The sequence below is a fragment of the Callithrix jacchus genome, chromosome 7, assembly GCF_049354715.1.
Source record: "Callithrix jacchus isolate 240 chromosome 7, calJac240_pri, whole genome shotgun sequence".
Taxonomy (NCBI): Eukaryota; Metazoa; Chordata; class Mammalia; order Primates; family Cebidae; genus Callithrix; species Callithrix jacchus.
In genome coordinates, this window is record NC_133508.1 from 159,256,801 (window position 1) to 159,269,985 (window position 13,185).

The following is a 13,185-nucleotide window of genomic DNA, read 5'->3' on the forward strand; positions in this document are numbered from 1 at the left end:
TAAATATATCATTTCTGTATTTTATTTGAGAGAGCATATGGAGTTGGTGTATATATTTGAAAATAGAGTAGAATAGGGCATTGTATTTTTTTCTGACATATTATATTCAGAGCAATTTTGTTCTTAACATTCGGGTGCGTAGATAATATTTAGACTTTTTCTATTCGGGTAAAATTAGAATTTCGGTATTTTTCATGAGAGAGCGTATTGAGTTGGTGTATATACTTCAAAACAGACTAGAAATGTGCATTTTATATTTTTTCTGACAGATTATGTTCAGAGCAATTTTGTTTTTAACATTGTTGTGCCTAGATAATATTTAGATTTTTTTCGATTTGCTTAAATATAGAATTTCTCTATTTTACATGAGAGAGCATATGGAGTTGGTGTATATACTCCAAAAAAGAGCAGAAAAGAGCATTGTATATTTTCTCTGACAGATTATATTCAGAGAAATTTTGTTTTTAACATTGGGCTGACTACATAATACTGAGATTTTTTCGATTCCAGTAAAATTAGAATTTCTGTATTTTACATGAGAGAGCACACTGACTTGGTGTATATACTCCAAAGAGAGTAGAATAAGGCATTGTGTATTTTTTCTAACAGAATATACAGAGCCATTTTATTTTAACTTTGAGGCGCCCAGATATTATTTATATTTTTTTGATTCGTGTAAAATTAAAATTTCAGTATTTTACAGAGAGAGCATATTTAGTTGTTGTATATACTCCAAAAAAGAGTAGAAAAGAACATTGTATATTTTTTCTTACACATTATATTCAGAGCAATTTTTCTTTTAACATTGGGGTGCCTAAATAATATTTAAATTTTTTCGATTCGGGTAAAATTAGAATTTTGGTATTTTACATGAGAGAGCATACTGAGTTGGTGTTTATAATCCCAAAGAGAGTAAAATAAGAAATTGTATATTTTCTCTAACAAACTATATTCAGAGCCATTTTCTTTTCACTTTGGAGCACGTAGATGTTATTTAAAATTTTTTCGATTCGCGTAAAATTAGAATTTCGGTATTTTACATGAGAGAGCATATTGAGTTGCTGTATATACTCCAAAACAGGGTAGAGAAGGGCATTGTATATTTTTTCTGACAGATTACATTCAGACCAATTTTGGTTTTAACATTGGGGAGCCTAGATAATATTTAGATTTTTTTCGATTCACTTAAATATTGAATATCTGTATTTTAAGTGAGAGAGCATATGGAGTTGGTGTATATACTCCAAAACAGAGTAGAATAGGGCATTGTATATTATTTCTGACAGACTATATTCAGAGCAATTTTGTTTCTAAAATTGGGGTGCCTATGTAATATTTAGATTTTTGTCGATTCGCTTAAATATAGAATTTCTGTATTTTATATGAGAGAGTATATGGAGTTGGTGTATATACTCCAAAACAGAGTAGAATAGGGCATTGTATATTTTATCTGACAGATTATGTTAAGAGCAATTTGGTTTAAACACTCGGGTGACTAGATAATATTTAGATTTTTTCGATTCGGGTAAAATTAGAATTTCGGTATTTTAAATGAGAGAGCATACTGAGTTGGTGCATATACTCCAAAACAGAGTAGAATAGGGCATTGTATATTTTTTCTGACAGATTATATTCAGAGCAATTTTGTTTTTAACATTGGGGTGCCTAGATAATATTTAGACTTTTTTTGATTCGCTTAAATATAGAATTTCTGTATTTTACATTAGAGAGCATATTGAGTTGGTGTATATAATCCAAAACACAGTAGAAAAAGGCATTGTATATTTTCTTTAACAGACTATATTCAGAGCCATTTTTTTTTAACTTTGGGGCGGCTAGATATTATTTAGATATTTTCGATTCGCGTAAAATTTGAATTTGGGTATTTTACATGAGAGAGCATATTGATTTGGGTTATATACTCCAAAACAAAGTATAATAGGTAATTTTATATTTATATTGATAGATTATATTCAGAGCAATTTTGTTTTAACATTGGGGTGCCTAGATAATATTTAGATATTTTTTGATATGCTTAAATATAGAATTTCGGTATTTTACATGAGAGAGCATATTGAGTTGCTGTATATACTCCAAAACAGAATGGAATACGGCATTGTATATTTTTTCTGTCAGTTATATTCAGAGCAATTTTGTTTTGAACATAGGGGTGCCTAGATAATATTTAGATTGTTTTCGATTCACGTAAATTTAGAATTTCGGTATTTTACATGAGAGAGTATATTGAGTTGCTGTATATACTCCAAAACAAAGTATAAAAGGTCATTGTATATTTTTTCTCAAAGATTTTATTCAAAGAAAATTTGCTTTTAACATTGGGTTGCCTCGACAATATTTAGATTTTTTCGATTCACGTAAAATTAGAATTTCGGTATTTTACATGAGAGAGCGTAATGAGTTGGTTTATGAACTCCAAAACAGAATAGAATAAGGCATTGTATATTTTCTTCAACAGAGTATATTCAGAGCCATTTTCTTTTAACTTTGGGGCGCCTATATATTATTTCGATTCCTATCGAGTCGCGTAAATTTAGACTTTCGGTATTTTACATGAGAGAGCATATTGAGTTGCTGTATATATTGCAAAACAGAGTGAAAAGGGCATTGTACATTTTTTCTGACCATATATTCAGAGCAATTTTGCTTTTAACATTGGGGTACCTAGATAATATTTAGACTTTTTTTGATTCGCTTAAATATAGAATTTCTGTATTTTACACGAGAGAGCATATGGAGTTGGTGTATATACACCAAAACTAAGTAGAATAGGGCATTGTATATTTTTTCGGACCAACTATATTCAGCGAAATTTTGTTTTGAACATTGGGGTGCCTAGATAATATTTAGATTTTTTCGATTCGGGTAAAATCAGAATTTCTGAATTTTACATGTGAGAGCATACTGTGTTGGTGTATATACTCCAAAACAGAGTAGAATAGGGCATTGTATATTTCTTCTGACAGATTATATTCAGAGCAATTTTGTTTTTAACATTGGGGTGCCTAAATAATATTTAGATTTTTCTCAATACACGTAAAATGATAATTTCGGTATTTTACATGAGAGAGCATACTGAGATGGTGTATATACTCAAAAACAGAGTAGAATAGGGCATTGTATTTTTTTCTGACAGATTATATTCAGAGAAATTTTGTTTTTAACATTGGGGTGCCTAGATAATATTTAGATTTTTTTGATTTGGGTGAAATTAGAATTTCTGCATTTTACATGAGAGAGTATATGGAGTTGGTGAATATACTACAAAACAGAGTACAAAAGGGCATTGTATATTTTTTCTGACAGATTATATTCAGAGCAATTTTGCTTCTAACATTCGGGTGACTAGATAATATTTAGATTTTTTTCGATTCGCTTAAATATAGAATTTCTGTTTTTCAGATGAGAGAGCATATGGTGTGGTTGTATGTACTCCAAAAGAGAGGAGAACAGGGCATTGTATATTTTTTCTGACAGATTATATTCAGAGCAATATTGTTTTTAACACTGGGGTGCCTAGAAAATATTTAGATTTTTTTCGATTCAAGTAAAATTAGAATTTCTGTATTTTACATGAGAGAGCTTACTGAGTTGGTGTATATACTCCAAAACAGAGTGGAATAAGGCATTGTATATTTTTTCTAACAGACTATATACAGAGCCATTTTATTTTAACTTTGGGGCGCCGAGATATTATTTAGATTTTTTTCGATACGTGTAAAATTAGAATTTTGGTATTTTACATGAGAGAGCATATTGAGTTGGTGTATACACTCCAGAACAAAGTAGAAAAGGGCATTGTATATTTTTTCTGACACATTATATTCAGAGCAATTTTGTTTGTAACATTGAGGTGCCTAGAAAATATTTAGATTTTTTCAATTCGGGCAAAATTCACATTTCTGTATTTTACAGGATTGAGCACACTGAGTTGGTGTATATACTCAAAAACAGAGTAGAATAAGTAATTGTATATTTTCTCTAAGAGACTATGTTCAGAGCCATTTTCTTTTAACTTTGGGGCGCCTAGATATTATTTAAATTTTTTTCGATTCGCGTAAAATTAGAATTTCGGTATTTTACAAGAGAGAGCATATTGAGTTGGTGTATATACTCCAAAATAGAGTAGAAAACGGCACTTTATATTTTTTCTGACAGATTATATTCAGACCAATTTTGATTTTAACATTGGGGTGCCTATAAGACATTTAGATTTTTTTCGATTCGCTTAAATATAGAATTTCTGTATTTTACGTGAGAGAGCATATGGAGTTGGTGTATATACTCCAAAACAGAGTAGAATAGGGCATTGTATATTTATTCTGACAGTCTATATTCAGAGCAATTTTGTTTTTCAAATTGGGGTTCCTAGATAATGTTTAGATTTTTTTCGATTCGCTTAAATATAGAATTTCTGTATTATATATGAGAGAGTATATGGAGTTGGTGTATATACTTTAAAACAGAGTAGAATAGGGCATTGTATATTTTTTCTGACAGATTATATTCAGAGCAATTTGTTTTTAACATTGGGCTGCCTAGATAATTAGATATTTTCGATTCGGGGAAAATTTGAATTTCGTTATTTTACATTAGAGAGCATACTGAGTTGGTCTGTATACTCCAAAACAGAGTAGAATAGGGCATTGTATAGTTTTTCTGACAGACTATATTCAGAGTAATTTTGATTTTATAATTTGGGTGCCTAGATAATACTTAGATTTTTTTTTATTCGCTTAAGTATAGAATTTCTATGTTTTACATTAGAGAGCATATGGAGTTGGTGTATATAATCCAAAACAGAGTAGAATAAGGCATTGTATATTTTCTCTAACAGACTATATTCAGAGACATTTCTTTTTAACTTTGGGGCACCTAGATATTATTTAGATTTTTTCAATTCGCGTAAAACTTGAATTCAGATATTTTACATGAGAGAGCATATTGAGTTGATTTATATACTACAACACAGAGTAGAAAAGGGCATTGTATATTTCTTATGACAGATTATATTCAGAGCAAGTTGGTTTTTAACATTTGGGTGCCTAGATAATATTTAGATTATTTCGATTCAAGTAAAATTAGAATTTCTTTATTTTACATGAGAGAGGATATGGAGTTCGTGTATATACTACAAAACAGAGTACAAAAGGGCATTGTATATTTTTTCTAACAGACTATATTCAGAGCTATTTTGCTTTTAACATTCGGGTGCCTAGATAATATCTAGATTTCTTTTGATTCACGTAAATTTATTATTTCGGTATTTAACATTCGAGAGCATACTGAGTTGGTGTATATTCACCAAAACAGAGTAGAATTAGCTATTGTATTTTTTTCTAACAGACTATATTCAGAGCGATTTTCTTTTAACTTTGGGGTGCCTAGATATTATTTAGATTTTTTTCGATTCACATAAAATTAGAATTTCAGTATTTTACAAGAGAGATCATATTGAGTTGGTGTATATAATACAAAACAGAGGAAATAAGGGCATTGTATATTTATTCTGACAGATTATATTCAGAGCAATTTTGTTTTTAACATTGGGGTATCTAGATAATATTTAGATTTTTTCGATTCGGGTAAATTTAGAATTTCTGTATTTTACATGAGAGAGCATATTGAGTTGCTGTATATACTACAGAACAGAGTACAAAAGGGCATTGTATATTTTTTTTGAGAGATTATATTCAGAGTAATTTTGCTTTTACCTTTGGGGTGCTTAGATGATATTTAGATTATTTTTGTTTCGCTTAAATATAGAATTTCTGTATTTTACATGAGAGAGCATATGGAGTTGGTGTATATACTCCAAAACAAAGTAGAATAGGGCATTGTTTATTTTTTCTGACAGAGTATATTAAGAGCAATTTTTCTTTTAACATTGGGGTTACTAGATAATATTTAGATTTTTTTTCAATTCGTGTAAAATTAGAATTTCGGTATTTTACATGAGAGAGTATATTGAGTTGGTGTATATACTCCAAAACAGAGTGGAAAATGGCATTGTATATTTTTTCTAACAGACTATATTCAGAGCCATTTTCTTTTAACTTTGAAGCGCCTAGATATTATTTAGATTTTTTTCGATTTGCGTAAATTTAGAATTTCGGTATTTTACATGAGATACCATATAGAGTTGGTGTATATATTCCAAAGCAGAGTAGAATAGGGCATTGTATATTTTATCTGACAGATTATGTTCAGAGCAATTTTGTTTATAACATTGGGGTGCCTAGATAATATTTAGATTTTTTCGATTCTGGTAAAATTAGAATTTCGGTATTTTACATGAGAGAGCATACTGTGTTGGTGTATATACTCCAAAACAGAGTAGAATAAGGCATATTATTTTTTCAAACGGACTATATTCAGATCCATTTTCTTATACCTTTGGGGCGCCTAGATATTATTTAGATTATTTTCGATTGGTGTAAAATTATATTATCGGTATTTTACATGAGAGAGCATATTGAATTGGTTTATATACTACAAAACAGAGTAGAAAAGGGCATTGTATATTCTTTCTGACAGATTATATTCAGCGCAATTTTGCTTTTAACATTCGAGTGCCTAGATAATATTTAGATATTTTTCGATTCACGTAAAATTAGAAGTTTGGTATTTTACATGAGAGGGCATACTGAGTTGGTGTATATACTCCAAAACAGAGTAGAATAGGACGTTGTATATTTTTTCTGGCAGATTATGTTCAGAGCAATTTTGTTTTTAACATTGGGGTGCCTAGATAATATTTAGATTTTTTCGATTCGGGTAACATTACAATTTCGGTATTTTACATGATAGAGCATACTGAGTTGGTGTATATACTCCAAAACAGAGTAGAATAAGGAATTGTATATTTTCTCTAACAGACTAAATTCAGAGCCATTTTCTTTTAACTTTGTGGCGCCTAGATATAATTTAAATTTTTTTTGATTCGCGTAAAATTAGAATTTCGGTATTTTACATGAGAGAGCATATTGAGTTGGTGTATATACCCCAAAACAGAGTAGAAAAAGGCATTGTATATTTTTTCTGACAGATTATATTCAGACCAATTTTGTTTTTAACATTGGGGTGCCTATAAGATATTTAGATTTTTTTCGATTCGCTTAAATATAGAATTTCTGTATTTTAAGTGATAGAGCATATAAAGTTGGTGTATATACTCCAAAACCGAGTAGAATAGGGCATTGTATATTTGTTCTGACAGACTATATTCAGAGTAATTTTGTTTTTAAATTGGGGTGCCTAGATAATATTTAGATTTTTTTCGATTCGCTTAAGTATGGAATTTCTGTATTTTATATGAGAGAGTATATGGAGTTGGTGTATATACTCAAAAACAGAGTAGAATAGGGCATTGTATATTTTTATGACAGATTATATTCAGAGCAATTTTGCTTTTAACATTTGGTTGCCTAGATAATATTTAGATTTTTTTCGATTCGCTTAAATATAGAATTTCTGTTTTTCTTTTTTTTTTTTTGTGATAACAGATCAATTTTAATTCTAGCACCTGAAGCTATACAAGGGTATGCTCTATAAACTTCATGGGACTGTTGTACACACTTGATAAAGTGACAACTGTGCAATACCACTTAGCGTCTCAAAATCAGGAACATACTATTGAATTGCTTAAACACAATCCACAGAATTAAAAACAAAATCAGATGCCATTTACAGTTATACTAATTGTCCATTAAAAGCTTACACTTAATACTTGATATAACAATCAGTATCTAGCAGGGAACATTAGAAGTGATTTCAGAGTCTCATCCTGTTGTACTCTGTTGGGAAGGTTTCTTGAGTAGATATGTGACTGGCCAAAGATGGGTATAACCAAGACCAGACCAGCAAGTAAAAGCTCTACCACAGTTTCTCCAGTTTCCACTTGTTTTTCTTTGTCAGTTAAAAGTGAACAGTGAGAATTAAATACTTATCTTTACATATACACAAGGTATGCTGTGAAAGCATATCTGCTTACAAACATATAAAAATACTTGTTAACTAGTTTGATAAGAAAATAATGAATAAAAAGTATATAGCAAAAACATTAATCATCTCTGACCCCGGAAAGATCAATTCCATATTTTATATTACAGCAAACAAAAAAAGTTTTAATTTTTCAAATCCCTTATCCAGAAATACTTGAAAAGGAAGACAAACTATTTTTATCCTTAGTGTGGCTGTGAAAAAGAGTTAAATTAAAAAATCAAGTACACTGAAATGTTTAAGTCCTGAATGAGTCCAAATATTTGACCACGTAGAATATTATCATCTTCAAGAGTAGGAGTAATAACACAGGCTTTTATGAGCAGTTTTTAATCCATAAATACGATAGGCATTTTGGTATTTTGGCCACCAGAAAACAAAAGCTGTAGTATCAGTAAAGGTCTGAGATGTTTCACTTTTGTAGATTCAATTCAGTGTATTTAAGGTTAACAAAGGCTGACATTGAAATTTTTAAAGATAGGCAAAAATTCACATTAAAAAAAAAATCCCTATATTTCTATTTAGATAACAGTAGGCAGTATGATTCCAAAAGTTAAAAATTATTTCACAACCTGTGGCTTCAGCTTGGCAAACAGCTTAGATTCCAAAACTGATTCATCTCTATTAAAATGTAAGCACTTAAAAAAAGAGCATGTCTGTGTATATAGACACATATTTTAAAGGAATCAGATATCTTTGAAGCAGCCTTAGTGTTTCCTTTAAATTTGTCTGGAAATGACCATTGTATTAGCTTCACGGAAAGGACTGACTAGCCAGCTTCTTGGTCTAAGGCTAACATGGTGATCATTTGTCTAAGGCTAGAAAGGTACCAAATAAGATGTAAACTGAGGAGAGGAAGAGGAGATAAGGGCTTTTCCTGGCAGTTGGTAGCTAAAACTGAAAGGATTCTAGAAAATGACACAGTGGCAGCCTTTCTTGTCTTTTTCTTTCCGTGTCGGTTCTGGTGAAGGAGGACATTCCTGCTCTTGAAATTTCCTGATAACCCGGACAAGTTCATGGAAAGCTTGATCTACATTCATCCTAATCTTTGCTGATGCCTCCATGTATGTGACCTTAAGTTGCCGTGCTAACTGTTGTCCTTCTTCCTGTGTTACCTGTCTTTGATGATCCAGATCTGCTTTATTGCCAATTAAAATCATTGGAAACTCATCACGATCCTTTACTCTGAGAATTTGTCTTTGAAACTTATAGATTTCTTCAAAACTGCCTCTATCTGTGACTGAAAAGACCAACAGGAAGCCCTCGCCAGTCCTCATATATTGTTCTCTCATGGCTCCAAACTCTTCTTGTCCTGCTGTATCCAAAATATCTAGCCGTGCTGCTCTGTCATCTATCACACACTGCTTTGTGTAAGAATCTTCAATGGTTGGATCATAATCTGTTACAAAATAGGACTGGATGAACTGGATGGTGAGCGCAGACTTGCCCACGCCGCCACCGCCGACCACCACAAGTCGGTACTTCTCTTGGCCAAAGCCATCCCGCCAGCCGGCCACGGCCATGGGGACGCCACAGAGCCCAGCCTGACCGCGCCAAGCCGCCGCTGCCGCCCGCCCTAGGCCCGGCTCCGGGGACGTGTGCCGCCGGCGGGCAGCAGGCGAGCGGCCGGGCGGGGGTCGCGGGCAGCGGGAGGTGTCGGGAGGACAGGTCCGCGAGGCGGCGCGGCGCCAGGGGCTGGCCGAGTACCGCCCGAGGTGCGGAGAAGTGGGGTGACGGCACGGGCCAGTGGCGGCAGCGGCTGGGGGGCGCGCCAGAATTTCTGTTTTTCAGATGAGAAAGTATATGGAGTTGTTGTATATACTCCAAAACAGAGGAGAATAGGGCATTGTATATTTTTTCTGACAGATTATATTCAGAGCAATTTTGTTTTTAACGTTGGGGTGCATAAAAAATATTTAGATTTTTTTCGATTCACGTAAAATTAGAATTTTTGTATTTTACATGAGAGAGCTTACTGAGTTGGTGTATATACTCCAAAACAGAGTAGAATAAGGCATTGTATATTTTCTCTAACAGACTATATTCAGAGCCATTTCCTTTAAATTTGAGGCATCTAGATATTATTTAGATTATTTTCGATTCGCGTAAAATTAGAATTTCGATATTTTACATAAGAGAAAATATTGAGTTGGTGTATATACTCCAAAAAAAAATAGAAAAGGGCATTGTATATTTTTTCTGACAGATTTTATTCAGAGCACTTTTGCTTTTAAAATTGGGGTGCCTAGAAAATATTTAGATTTTTTTCGAATCACGTAAAATTAGAATTTCGGTATTTTACATGATACAGCATACTGAGTTGGTGTACATACTACAAAACAGAGTAGATCAAGGCATTGTATATTTTTTCTAACAGACTATATTCAGAGCCATTTTCTTTTAACTTCGGGGCACGGAGATATTATTTAGATTTTTTTCGATTTGCGTAAAATTAGAATTTCAGTATTTTACATGAGAGAGCATATGGAGTTGGTGTATATACTCCAAAACAGAGTAGAGTAAGGAATTTTATATTTTTTCGGACAGACTATATTCAGAGCAATATTGTTTTAACATTGGGGTGCCTAGATAATATTTAGATCTTTTTCGATTCACATAAAATTAGAATTTCGGTGTTTTACATGAGAGAGCATACTGAGTTGGTGTATATACACCAAAACAGAGTAGAAAAGGGCATTGTATATTTTTTCTGACAGATTATGTTCAGAGAAATTTTGTATTTAACATTGGGGTGCCAAGATAATATTTAGATTTTTTTCGATTCGCTTAAATATAGAATTTCTGTATTTTACGTGAGAGAGCATATGGTGTTGGTGTATATACTCCAAAACAGAGTAGAATAAGGCATTGTATATTTTCTCTAGCAAACTATATTCAGAGACATTTTTTTTAACTTTGGGGTGCCTAGATATTATTTAGATTTTTTCGATTCGCATAAAATTAGAATTTGGACATTTTACATGAGAGAACATATTGAGTTAGTGTATATACTACAAAACAGAGTAGAAAAGGGCATTGTATATTTTTTATGACAGATTATATTCAGAGCAAGTTGGCTTTTAACATTGGGGTGCCTAGATAATATTTAGAATTTTTTCGATTCGCTTAAATATAAATATCTGTATTTTACATGAGAGAGCATATGGAGTTGGTGTATATACTCCAAAACAGAGTAGAGTAAGGAATTTTATATTTTTTCGGACAGACTATATTCAGAGCAATATTGTTTTAACATTGGGGTGCCTAGATAATATTTAGATTTTTTTCGATTCACATAAAATTAGAATTTCGGTGTTTTACATGAGAGAGCATACTGAGTTGGTGTATATACACCAAAACAGAGTAGAAAAGGGCATTGTATATTTTTTCTGACAGATTATGTTCAGAAAAATTTTGTATTTAACATTGGGGTGCCAAGATAATATTTAGATTTTTTTCGATTCGCTTAAATATAGAATTTCTGTATTTTACGTGAGAGAGCATATGGTGTTGGTGTATATACTCCAAAACAGAGTAGAATAAGGCATTGTATATTTTCTCTAGCAAACTATATTCAGAGACATTTTTTTTAACTTTGGGGTGCCTAGATATTATTTAGATTTTTTCGATTCGCATAAAATTAGAATTTGGACATTTTACATGAGAGAACATATTGAGTTAGTGTATATACTACAAAACAGAGTAGAAAAGGGCATTGTATATTTTTTATGACAGATTATATTCAGAGCAAGTTGGCTTTTAACATTGGGGTGCCTAGATAATATTTAGAATTTTTTCGATTCGCTTAAATATAAATATCTGTATTTTACATGAGAGAGCATATGGAGTTGGTGTATATACTCCAAAATAGAGCAGAATAGGGTATTTTATATTTTCTCTGACAGATTATATTCAGAGCAATTTGGTTTTTAACATTGGGGTGCTTAGATAATATTTAGATTTATTCGATTCAAGTAAAATTAGAATTTCTGTATTTTACATGAGAGAGCATATTGAGTTCGTGTATATACTACAAAACAGAGTACAAAAGGGCATTGTATATTTTTTCTAACAGACTATATTCAGAGCTATTTTGCTTTTAACATTTGGGTGCCTAGATAATATCTAGATTATTTTTGATTCACGTAAATTTATTATTTCGGTATTTAACATTCGAGAGCATACTGAGTTGGTGTATATACTCCAAGACAGAGTAGAATAAGGCATCGTATTTTTTTCTAACAGACTATACTCAGAGCCATTTTCTTTTAACTTTGGGGCACCTAGATATTTTTTAGATTTTTTTCGATTCACGTAAAATTAGAATTTCTGTATTTTACATGAGAGAGCATATGGAGGTGGTGTATATACTCCAAAACAGAGTAGAATAGGGCATTGTATATTTTTTCTGACACATTATATTCAGAGCAATTGTGTTTATAACATTGGGTGCCTAGATAATATTTAGATTCTTTCAATTCGAGTAAAATTTGAATTTCTGTATTTTACATGAGAGAGCATATTGAGTTGTTGTATATACGACAAAACAAAGTAGAAAAGGGCATTGTATATTTTTTCTGACAGATTATATTCAGAGCAATTTTGTTGTTAACATTGGGGTGCCTAGATAATATTCAGATTTTTTCGATTCGGTTAAAATTAGAATTTCTGTATTTTACCTGAGAGAACATACTTAGTTGGTATATATACTCCAAAACAGAGTAGAATAAGGCATTGTATATGTTATCTAACAGACTATATTCGGAGGCATTTTCCTTTAACTTTGGGGCACTTTGATATTATTTAGACTTTTTTCAATTCATGTAAAATTTGAATTTCTGTATTTTACATGAGAGAGCATATTGAGTTGATGTATATACTACAAAACAGAGTAAAAAAGCGCATTGTATATTTTATCTGACAGATTATGTTCAGAGCAATTATGCTTTTAACATTGGGGTGCCTAGATAATATTTAGATTTTTTTCGATTCACATAAATTTAGAATTTCGGTATTTTACATGACAGAGCATATTGAGTTGGTGTATATATTTCAAAACAGAGTAGAAATGGGAATTGTACATTTTTTCTGAAAGATTATATTCAGAGCAATTTTGCTTTTAACATTGGGGAGCCTAGATAATATTTAGATTTTTTTCGATTCGTT

The 13,185-nt window shown here is 31.7% G+C and overlaps 1 pseudogene across 1 annotated transcript; it reads right to left on the reverse strand.

Moving 5' to 3' along the window:
- Positions 1-7,494: 7,494 nt before the first annotated feature.
- LOC100412018 (ras-related protein R-Ras2 pseudogene) lies at positions 7,495-9,789 on the reverse strand (annotated as a pseudogene). The gene has a single exon (XR_013520598.1). The product of XR_013520598.1 is annotated as a ras-related protein R-Ras2 pseudogene (transcript).
- Between the last annotated feature and the right edge of the window lie 3,396 nt (positions 9,790-13,185).